Raw genomic sequence first — 12494 nt, 5'->3', positions numbered from 1 at the left:
GCTCTCTTCCTCCTCCTTTGTTTACGTTCGTACTGTTTCCTTCTCTCTCGGGTAACTGCCGGCGTCGTCTCCAATCGGACTCCGTGTTGGTGTAGTTTGTCCACATCACAACTGTCCTGATGTCCAGCAAAGTCTCCCGGCTGCAAGTTTTGTGGCTTGTTTCAATGCTGAAGGAAGTTAAAGTTGTGATTTAGTTGTTGGATTTCTCATGATCACAGAGAAAAGTCTGACATGTTCATTTTTATACAATCAAATTGTTCATTTTATGACTTTCATGGCCAAAAAAAACACGAAACAGAACAAAGTGTTTCAGCTGCTTATTCACAACTAAAGTTCTGAATCACCAAATTGCTTCTGTCAGAGCCGCTGACGAGCGCAGAAACTCGTTATTGTGCACGTGTCACCGGATGATTGAGCGTCCTTCATTAGCGGCGTTTTAATACGAATCTGATTCAAAGCAGCTTCAGAGGCTGAAAGTTCACCACAGCCTTTATTATCGAAGAAATTGCCTTTTAAACTTTTCAGTAAACATTTTCACCGCGATGCATCCAATTAAGACAAAAAGTGTAATTAGGATGACCAGGGGTGAAAGAGAAAATCACAAAATAGGAACTTTTGGAGTCATTAAACATTAAATAAAGAGGAAAAAACTGTGGGTTTAATGTGTAAAAACATATAATTACTGATTTCCTGAGCACATGTACCATCCTTCACGACATGTTTTCTCGCTTTTATTCTTCACACAAGTCTTTATCCGGGAGTCCTAATAACTAATTACACAATAGAGTGTGTTTTCCAGCTTTCATGCGTCTCCATTTTCACCTGATGTTCCCTCTAACCCCAACAGTCAACCCCTCAAAACAACAAGCTGCCTCCCGCTTTTTCAATTTGCTGCACTCCTCACATTTTTGGATTCGGCGTTTACAGACCCAGAGCAGAGCCCGCCGTCCCTCTCTCTCCCCCCGAGGGATATAAGCAGAGGTGATGCTTGCATCCCTCGTATAATTCTTTGATGTTTACCTTGTAATTTCGGCTCCTTCTCATTTTTATTTCACAGAGCCGAGCATTAAAGTGCCAAGAGACGAGCCGGCTTTCATTTCAGAGCCGGCTGACGTTTTTTTTTTTTTTTTACAGCTACAGTGCAACTATATCTACTTTAAAAGCAGCCGTTCCTTTTTTCTTTTCTTTTTTTTTTCTCCCCTCCGTTCCCGCACAGCAGGCGGGTTTTCAGAGAGGAAAAGTTCAATGTGAGAAAGTTGCGTACGACTCATTAGCGATGAACTTGAAGTGGACGTGTGATTGTTGAACAATATGGCAGTTTTGGTGTTTTAATTCCTCTGAGATCCAAAACACTTCACTTTTTTTGTGCGTTGAGTAGCGCCGTGGGGAACATGTTCAAGTCTTTCAAACCATCTGATGCTGATGTAATGTACTTCTGCTTATATTTAAAGAAGTTTCATTAAGCTTGTACCTCCTCATTCGCTTTCTATTGGCACATAAAGAACATTTCTGGTGGGAAATTCAACAAGAACTGACCTCAAGGGGGCAGCAGGTGGAGCAGCAGGTTATCAGGATCATTAATAATCATTTGGAAGCCATTGGTGGTGAATAGTATTGTTGAAGGATCTCAAAACAAGAGAAGAGGTTTTGATTTTTAAACCATTTTTCAACCATTTACTGTCCATTAAAATGACAAAACAAGATCCCAAACCTCACAAATCAGTCAGTACCAGACAGGTTTTGACTATCGCAAACACTCTAGGAGCCTTTTTCAGATTTGGATTTTTTATTTTGCTAAATCTAAATGTCAACACTTGCACATGGGTGAATATACTTTACATTTTTTTCTGATTTTTTTATGTTTATCTACAGTCAGCGATTTAAGGAAATTACAACTGAGGCGCTTATATTGCCGTGATTTGCTTTAATTCGCTTAGAGCAGACAATGAGCAGCAGAAGTCTGCAGAAAGTCCACAAAAACCACTTTCTAGACTCGATAAAGTGTAGAAATCCAAAGTCCTCGGCTCAATACCACAACACAGATTCTGTTCAACCGCTTCAGGACTTTTCAACACTACAAAACCCAGTTTCTCTGGACTTTTCTGCAGAACTTGCTGGTTGCAAAACTGGTGAACACGATCGTCCCGCCCTCTATAAAATGTCCATACATAAACCCTGCAGCATGGACGGCGTACAGACGAGATCTGCCAAGAAGTTTATCTGCAGGTAACAGCATCTGGCTGCTTGTTGTTGTGGTTATTTGTTGCTGTATATTCACTCATGTCTGTATAGAACAGAGCAGAATTACTTGATTGTCATTGGACAATGTGGCATAAAATAAAGCCGCGATCCTGTCGGTGTGTTCACAATGTCAGGCAACTTTTTTAAAGTACAGTAGGAGATGTGCAAATCTAAAAATCAAGAAGAGAAATCACATTTATGGATGCAACAAGCCTGTTGGTCCACCGACTGGTTAAGATGTTTTCCGTGACTATAAAGTAGGGATGGAGTGGGCATCTAAACCAAAGTGTGAATAAAAACAAGCCTAAATTCTCACTTTATTTAGTTGCAGTATGTTGTTTCCATCCTGTGCCGTCACAATTTCTCGTTTTTCTACCACTTTCATGCCACTACAGCTGCTAGAGGAGCTATTCTGTGAAGGTTTAGTGCTTTAGATCAGCGGTCTTCAATCTTTTTTGCACCATGGACCAGTTTTACGCAAGAAAGTTTTCTACGGACCGGTCACTGCTCACATAACAAAAATATTTTTTTCTATTTAAAAGTTTCATAAACTAATAAAATTGCTTGCTCAATATATGTTTGTTTTTTCTTTTGTTTCATTATCGAGTCTCTCCCACTTTTCAAAGAAGCTCTCCTAAAAATTTGTTATTTTTTTCATAAATTTTGGTGGCGGTTCGACTGACGGCTTCGTTTAACGTTCGGGCATAAGACCTGATGGTCAAGTGCAGTAAACAAGCACAGACGGAGGTGATGGGAAAACGAGCTAGTCATCTTTCAAAATGAAACACTCTACAGACTCCGCTGGAAATAAAAATAAATCAATTAAACATTTTTATTGTTTCCATGCGGCCCGGTACCGGTCCATGACCCGGTGGTTGGGAACCGCTGCTTTAGACGTCTTTATTCTGCAAATACATCGTCTGTGTTTATTTGTAGTTCTACACATGACCACTAGGGGGCGCAGGTCTGGGATAATTGATTAGGAGAGTTAAGCAGATTATAACTGAACTGTACCTTGTGAGGGAATCCAACAGGTTTTTTTTTTTTTTTAACACCCGACACTCCTCGTCTGTCCTTGTAGACGTTTCAGTTTATTCAAATGGACTCAAATCTCGCACGGAGGCGCTGAAAAGAAAATTGCATTTCCATCCCGACGTTCCATCGCTTACATACATACATAATAATTCTCAGCCTCTCGACTACAAAGACCAGCCTGTTACATGAAGTCGAGTTTCCGATCGGGGACAATGCGAGCGTCTCCCCGACGCCGCCAAGCAAAAGAATCCCGCTTCAAGCGTGACAAATCTATCAGCGCCGGATGCCAAAGCAGTCCTCTTGGTTTCTCACTTCCCCTCCGCATCACTTCCTTTTAAAAGCTGCTTACAGGTATTACAAGATGCAGGCCATCCATGCGCGACGCCGTGTTGACAATACAAACTGGCTTTAAAGCCGAACGAACCTAAAAACTCTGCAAGTCTGTCGAGTTTTTTCTTTTTTCTTTTTAAGGAAAAGCCGAAGAAATGAAGTGTTTTCTTATTCGAATGTATTAATTTTCACGTCGCGGCTGAAGAGAGCGAGACTTTTCCAGCAATTTCACAACATCCCCATTATCTTCCAACGATACGTCTTAATTTGAAGGAGGCTAAACGGCGGCCCGACGGAGCTCCGTCTCCAGCAGTCAAGTCGAATTAGGTCAAATCCATTCCCAGAGCGCTTTAGACAGATTTGTCCAAGTGTTTCTTTAAAGGAAACAAAAGATAAGAGCTGCGATATAGAAAAAATGATGGATAATAGAACAAGAAGAAACCGAGTAAATGCAGCTCAGAAGAGAATATAAATTCAAAACGCTTCATATAATTTGTCCCCAGAACCCCCAAAAAAAAAAAACTCAGCAGGTCGAGTTGACCTCCGCTTTAATTTTGTGTTCACGGGGCAGAACACGGGTTTCCCGCTCGGCGCATAATGAGGCTCAGCGTTTAATATATAAGCCACATGATATATCCTCACTGTCACATCAGCTTCTGGAGGTGCAAGCGCTGCACTTATGCAGTTTCAACTTGATGTTTCAATAAATTTGGAAGGGATTTTTTTTTTAAATCCTGCAGCACCTAAAGGTAATACATCTCTACCAGCATTATAAAAAAAAAAAAAAAAAAATGGACGTTTGGGTGATGAATCGTCTCGCACTTTATTCCGGTTTCAATTTTCTCTTTATTTTACATCAAGGGAGGATAATTAATTTAACACTGTGCAAAGTTGGCCAGATTATGCCGCGCATAAATCACTCCGCTGTTATTCCGAAGCGGTTTGATCAGCATATTTTCTGAGATCTGTTTCGTATTGTGATAAATCAAACGGGCTGTAACATCTTTGTTAAAGCTGCACTAGGCAAAATTTTTTCTTATTTAATGTCGTACTAAAACCCGCAAAAAACACAGCGGCTCCGTGTTTTATGTGCTTAATCCGCTGCTTTGCTATTCAGTATTTTTCTTATGAGCCTGAGTGGGTCTGAAAGCAGCTAAATGAGAGCCTGTAAATGCCTCAAATGAAACGCTTTTTATTGCTCTGTTTGTTCCGTCCGGTTCTTCTTTTTTTTTTACTCGCTTTGCTGACATCAAATTACAAGACGTCTGAAGTGAGGTTAAAGTTTTCAAATCCCCCCTCAAGGTGTATTTTAAAGATAACAGCGTCGCCGGCTGGAGCGTTTGGGGGGAAAAGTCCGGCTGTGATTGATTGTTCCGCCACATTAACGGTGGTATCGCTGGAAATGTTCTCCCAAAAAAAAATGGGTGAGTTTTATTTAATGGAAGGAGGTGGATTCAATTCCAGGTAGTCTTCTGGTACAAAAGCAAAGAGGAAAAATGGAGAATAAACAGATATTAGGGGCTTATCTGTTTAATGGAGCCGGCTGGTGGTTGCTACGGTTGCCCAGAGCGACCGTTAGCAGCGGCTAATGAGAGCGCGTCAGCCCGGCGGACCTTTGGCCTGCTTACATGGTCACGTTTGCTCTTTTCATGTGAAGGCGAGTCACAACATGCTTCCTTTTCCCTCCAGTTATTGCTTTTGTTCCATGAGCTGGTCGTGGTTATGTCTTTACACACAAGAGTGATTGTGCACAAGTTTTGAGATCCACAGTTGTGAAGGTGATGGAGTCTGATGCAGCGATGCTCCAGCACGTGTTTTAAGTACGTAACACTGAAAATATCAAGCTAAAGCTTCACTTAGAATGATTATATTACAAACTAAATCACAATGTCTGGCAGCAAAATTGCAATTAAATATTTAAATGTTCAACAAATTTTAAAAATATTTAGCTCCATTTCAGATGAGGTCTTATAAACATTGTGCAGACTGTAACTGATGCTATTCAAAATGGATAAAGTGATTTTGAGATGGGATTAAATGAGACTGACAGTTTACAGTGGAAAAGTTCTTTTTAAAAATCTTTTTGCAGAAGAAAAAAACTGTGAAAAATGTACTTTTTGTTTCAAATGAACACTGGGACCAACGCGCCCAATTTTTAGTCGAATTTTAAAACAAAATTTTACTCATTAAAAAAACCCAAAAAACTATTTTGATAGTTCTAAGCCATGGCATTTATAGGCCTATTTACTGACCTAAATTTGTGATCAACTTAAATGGAGATGTGGTGTGTATTTCAGTGTTTGTACAAATACAGAAATGTTTCTCCCAAAAATAAAAACTTAGGAAAATGTGTAAAAATGTAATAACAATAATAATAGCACAAATTTTAATAATTATAATTAAATATAAAATACGAGTTTTTTATTCTTATTATTAATAGTAAAAATGTTAACATATATCATCATCATCATCATTATTATTTTTACTTTTAATAATAACTATAATTAAACAAATAAAACATTTTTATTTATTTATTTATTATTACTAGTAATATTAAACATAATAAACATCATAGTAAGAAGAATAATCATTTTAGTAATTATATTAAACAAATAAAATAATAGTTTTATTTATTATCACTAGTAATAATAATAAATAAACATAATAATAATAATATAATAATAATAAAGACAATAGTGCATAAACTACATAAAAAAATAAAACATAAATTAAGAAATGAAAAGATAACTTTAACTTAAGTATCAGATGCCTCTTACAAGATTTAAGAGGTACTTTTTTTTTTTTCAAAAAAATGTAAATTTGTTCTTACATTTGGGTTTTACAGAGTTCATTTTTACAAAACTGATTTTTTAAAGTTCACTACGAGTGTTTTTAAATCAATATGTCCACAATGGCCATGAATGCCAATCAGCCGCCCAATCGCACATCCTCCATCCAGTGCCGTGACCTCGACACCCTTCGTTTGAGATACAACAGGAACATAGGTCCAGTGTGAAGACTGGTGCAGCTCAGGCTCTTTCAATATTGTAAAGTTTACTGGAAGTCGACTCATTTATAACATGTGGCTGATCGCCGGGGGGGCCGTCCAAGCTCTGGATGCTCTGTTGCTAAGGATGTTGTGTTGTTGTGGCAGAGTGACCCAGTTGCTCACCAGAATATGGGACGTTGTTTTTTAACCTGGTTTCCTGAAGGACGTTCCCTTCCTGCTCCGTCACTGCACCCACCTGAACATTTGTACAGACGGAGACGCAACTCGTTCCCAAGCAGCACAACCAAACAGAGATAATTACACTTCCTCTAATGGGTTGTTTGCAGAGATGTTTGTGCAGCTCCAAATCTGTCTGCATCCAAGTGTAGCTACTTTTTTTTTTTTTAACTTTTTCTGTGGCTTCTGTTTTTTTTTTTTTCCACTCCTCCCAACCTCTACATATATTTGCACAGTCATAAATCCTACTATGGAGAGAAGACATGCTCTGAGTACACTCAATACACCGCTTGCCATGTAAATCAATCATCCCTGTAGGGGGTAGAAACCAACACATTCCCAGCACTGAATTAGCTGCAGTGCTGCTCTCTGCTCTCTCTCAACTGGGTTTTTTGTCCAGAGTGCACAAAAAAGATGAATAAATAATGACCTCGGGATGTGATTTATGTTTTCTAAATTCTGGTATTTACAGTTAAATGCTCGGAGTAAATATTATGCTCGGCTGTTGGTGTAGAAATGAGTCGTCTAATGCGAGGAGGTTTGTAAATGTGCCATCAGAATTCAGATCTTCTAGAGGAAGGAAGGAAAGAACAAATTTAAGTGTTATGCACTAATAATGTAAAAATAACATACTACAAATTCTATTAATGAAGATAGTCTTTGAAGTTGTTGACTTGTTAGCCATTGATATTATTCAAAATGCGAATATATCCAACTTCTATGAAATTTTTAAACACATTTTTGACATTTTGGACCTTTGACAAAAGCATCTTTCCAAATTCAGCTTCACTGAATTTATACACGATGCTAAAAATGGTGTTATGTCCCTGGTCTAGGGGTGCAGAGCATAAAAGGACACATGGTGAGAAAAACAGGGTAAAAGTAGGAAATTTATTGCCACCAAAATTTATATATTTGCAATTTTAAACAAAAAACAAAAGCATTTACAAAATAGAAAAGAAAAAAAACCCAGAACCATAGAAGCCTGGCTTCAGGGTGAACAAAGGCCAAAACAACAAACAAACAAACTAATTAACCCAACAACTGAACTAAACCCTGGAAGAACAGAAATAAACCAAAATACATTTGCTGACCTCCCTCCCTTGAGTAAGCAAAAAACAGGAGAAAACGAATTCAAACAAAACTGGCCATCCACCCCTTACTGCTTCTGACTAACATAGCAAATATTTACAATCTTAATCTTAAATATGAGACAATTAAATTATCTGAAACCCGGATTCCAACATAACTAATCACAAAACATCTGATCTTCTCAAAGAATCAGATGTTTCTTGCCTTTTTTGTTACCTAAAACACATCTCTTTACAATATGCTGTAGATAAAATATGGTTCTGAATTCTAGTTTTGAAAGGTGAAGCTGCATTCTCTCTAACAGCCAGCAGGGGGCGACTCCTCTGTCTGATTATATAGAAGTCTATGGAAAAAAACAACCCTATTTCTCACTGGATCTACTGCCTCGGTTAACATTTTCCTCATGAGTTTGTGGTCCTACTCGTTAGTTTCGGGTCTTATTTAATACAGAACGATGTTTAATTTGTGAGTTATTGTTCCGTTTAGGGGAAAACAGCTGATAAAGCGGGCTCACAAAAGGATTCCAAACAGCAACAAACCAATTGTGTCCATCTTTTCTGTCTTTACTCAGGTTCAAATCACAGTTATTACAAAGCCCTGTACGTTGACTAATGCCCTCCTCAACCTAAATGAACAGGATGTAAGCTGTTATCTGAGGCTGATTTATTAAGCAATTAGTGTATTTTACTTTTGCCTGAAGCAACATTTATAAGACCATCTTGTTCCTAATTGATTTCGCCGTTAATGAAGACGTTCTGTGTGTGGAGAGGTGAGTGGATATTAAAATATTCAATTAGCTGCCAGAAGCATGAGAAATATTAAGCCGCTCTGTATAAATTATATTGTTCTGGTTTGTAAAAGCAAAACAGCGAGTCGTTTCTTTTATAATCCATTTTTGTTTTTTAAATTGCATGTGAGATATTTGGAACTAACAGGGAACAAAATGCATTAGCACAGCGGACAGCGTGGATGCTTATGAGGCATCTCCCTCGGGGGGGATGTAGTTTTGGATGGGGTGGAGCGACTCCATGAACATGTGCCGCTGCCGCCGCTGCTATTGGAAACACTGTATTGTGTTGGGAGGGGAGGACTCAAGGGCATCCATGTTTTTCCTCCTGATTCTTCCAAATTGGACCGCGGTAACGCAGAGAGAGCTGTACAGTCAATACGACCCGCCATCTGTGGATGTTTGACTTCCAACTGTCGGTGCAATGCAAAAAGAAGAGTAAGTGTAAATAACCCCCGTGTGGATGAGTTACCCCCTCCTCCCTCCTCTAATGCAATGTACAGGACAAACCGGGGCTTTTTTTTTTTAATGCTAAATATTGACACTGCGAGCGGTTGTGCACAATTCCCTCATAACATGCTACAGCGCGTCCTCTCCTTTTGGAAAACAACAATCAGAGCCGTGCGGTTTGCTGCTGGATGTGACTCTAACTGTGAGTGACGGAGCTGACAGCAGGTCATCCTTTCAGATGAAACATGTTTTTCCAATTGAATGACAAGAGCGACGGTGTAATAGCCAGGTAGTATTTTCCCGTGTCAGGACAACACATGAATGAGTTTCAGTCCCGTAAGACAAAGAAAAAAACAGATTGATGTCTTGAAGCTCTGCAGGGACAAAACAACAGGAAAACGTTATCGTCTAATAGAAATCACGATGCTTGATTTTAGTTTTGCATGAAAAAGTTCACATCTATCGCCCTCGTTGGTTCGTCTCCAGACAACTCATTGATCTCTCCTCATCGGGATTTCGTGTCCTGTTCAAGGACAGTCCAGCAGGCGGCTTCGCTGTCATGGGCGTCTGAATCTGGGCCATCTGGGTGAAGGATGGTTGCACTAATTTCAAGTTGTTTTTTTTTTTGTGTGTGTGATTCTTAGTAGCGTCGCCCATGTGCCTCTTTGTCTGTCCCCGAAGGTGTAAAAATACAGTTTGGGTTTTTGGAACAGCTTAATAAAGACGTATTTGGGTTGAAAAGAGGTGCAAAAGATGCTCTTTGAAAGCAACTCGCACCTTTCAAACTTCAAAAAAGGAATCGAATAAGAGGCGTACTCGGATTTGAAACAACAGAAGACCAAGAAATTAGCTCAACAAAACGGTCAGTTTAGTTAAAACGGGATCCAATTATGCAGCTAAACAACAGTGGACTCATCCATAAAATCTAAAATATGAGCCTCTTATGAGTTTCTACATAACTGGAGGAGCTCTTGTAGGATAAACAAGGAACAAACTTGGTCGTAATATTATACAAAAAGAACAATATTACTGATTAAATACCCAAATTGCAGAAAAACTCAACTCAAACTTTGTGCATATTGGTGAAGACATCCACACGTGAGCAACATTCAAATCCAAACCGGTGCAACTCGCCCTAAAGCTTTTTATGGATTTCGGCCCCTTTTTGTCGAAGCGGTTCACACCGTTGGAAAAATCTTTGAGAGCGCTCGAGTGAGCAGACGTTAAGCTACAGTCTTAGCGAGGCGGCATCCGCAGTGGAGTGACTAATTATTAATTCATTCCCTCTTTTACTGCCACAAAGGCTTCAAGTGTCTGCAGCATCTCGGGTATTATTTCTTTGGTCTCAGACGTCGTCCTGATAATGTCTCGTTTCTCCCAAATGTGCTCATTTGAGACAATTTAGCCTTCGTCTTGCTAATGCAACGAAATGCACACGGTTTATAGGATCTGGAAGCTTTACAGGTGAGTTCACAGAGTGTCCAATAATATAGATTTCACCGTACGGTCATGGAGATCATGAAAAACCTTTCCCCAGATGTCAAATTTTCCTGTAGAGCCCCTCTTTTTTCCCTCTATTTCAGTTCAACTTCATCAAATAAACATAAACCTGTCAAGGTATCTCTGGAGAACAAAGGACACCGAGTTTCTTTCGGTCCACCTTTTTTCCCCCTTTTTTTCAGCCATCAAAACCAAGTTTAAACACCATTAACATTTTAAATCACCCCCTCTCGAAATAGCATCAGAAACACGGGGAAGGCTTTAACCAAAAGACAAAACCGTTCAGGCATGAGGAGGTTTCAAATAAGGCTTACGTTTGCTGTGACAAAGCTCAACTGCACCGGCGTGGGGCAAATAAATAAATTATTGAAAAGGGCTCATGAAATTCAGTTTTTTTTCTTCCATACCGGCACAAAAAAGGCCTGTCAGATGATGTTTAGGCGGCAGAATCGGGAGGATTTTGGGGCCGCGTTTAGGAAACACCGCTGCGTGTTAATCTTTGCGCCCGAGCCAGAAATGTGAAGCTGGTGCGCATCTTTATCTCCTTTATCGCTGCAGAACAGGCCGCGAGCTGAGCGTCCTCTGCCATAAACAGATACAACATCTGTATACCGTATGACTGCACCCATTGTGCCGCCGCTTTATTATGCAACGCGTGCTGTGCGGCGTTTGTAGCGTCTGACAGCTCGGTTTCTTGGGCTAACCACGCCGTGATTAATTGCAGATAGCGAAGAAAGACAGAGAGATTAATGGCGAGCTTCGGGTTTTTTTGTGTTGGACCCAACTCGGACTGGACAAAAGGCTTTAAAATCCATCGCTGGATTCCTCCGGTCCAATTTTGTTGTCTGGTGGTGTTTCTTTCTGCTTTGAGAGTGAGACATTTTCCACTCAGCTGGGGTCCCATAGCAGGAAAAACCCTGTGGTCGAAAACATCAACAGTGGGTGTTTGGATTTGATGGCTCACTCTGGACAAATATATATATATTTATTTTTTAAAAATCACAATGCGACCAAGAAGTCTGCACAAGAAATGTTATCAGCCAGGCTCAGTTTCCAACCTCCAGACCCATATTAAGCTGTTTTTGTCTGGTTTGAAATGTTAAAATGTGGATCTGGACAGTTTCACACTTCTTTCATTTGAGCTCATTTATTATTGGGATTGTGCAGTTATAGATCCACAAATGGGATGTTTGCCATCTTAGCTTGTACTTTGTTTTGTATAATCACACGATAATAAATCAGTTTGTGAAAGTATAGCGTACCAGGTAACACATAACAACACCTTTTCGCCATCACTAAAAGTTTTGGCATCATTATCGCCCTCTTCCTCCAAAATAATGGCCGGTTCCAACAATTTATGCAAGACAGTGTCACAAAATACGTTCTGGGAAATTTAGGATTTCACCAGTTGATGCAGAAAACGACCCAGTCTCTCACCAAAATGTTGGCTCACAAAGCAAAGTAGATTATTTTTACGAATAAGGCTGTAAAAGTGAGATTTAAGGGGTTGTTTTTGGCAGGATTCATGGCACTAGAAACCCAGAAAACAACCAAGAGATCTGCTAGTTTGAATTTGTCAAATTCAGTTAAATGCAAAGTTGCAGTTCAGCAATGCTGAGCAATCACAACAAGACATCCATCCATCCATTATCTATACACCACTTAATCCTCATTAGGGTCATGGGGGGCTGGAGTCTATCCCAGCTGACTTAGGGTGAAGGCAGGTGACACCCTGGACAGGTAACCAGTCTATCACAGGGCTACACTTAGAGACAGACAACCAAGCACACTCACATTCACACCTACGGACAATTTAGAATCACCAATTAACCT

Source organism: Stegastes partitus, unplaced genomic scaffold, assembly GCF_000690725.1.
Source record: "Stegastes partitus isolate 25-593 unplaced genomic scaffold, Stegastes_partitus-1.0.2 Scaffold313, whole genome shotgun sequence".
Lineage (NCBI taxonomy): Eukaryota > Metazoa > Chordata > Actinopteri > Pomacentridae > Stegastes > Stegastes partitus.
This window is presented reverse-complemented; position numbering follows the sequence as displayed.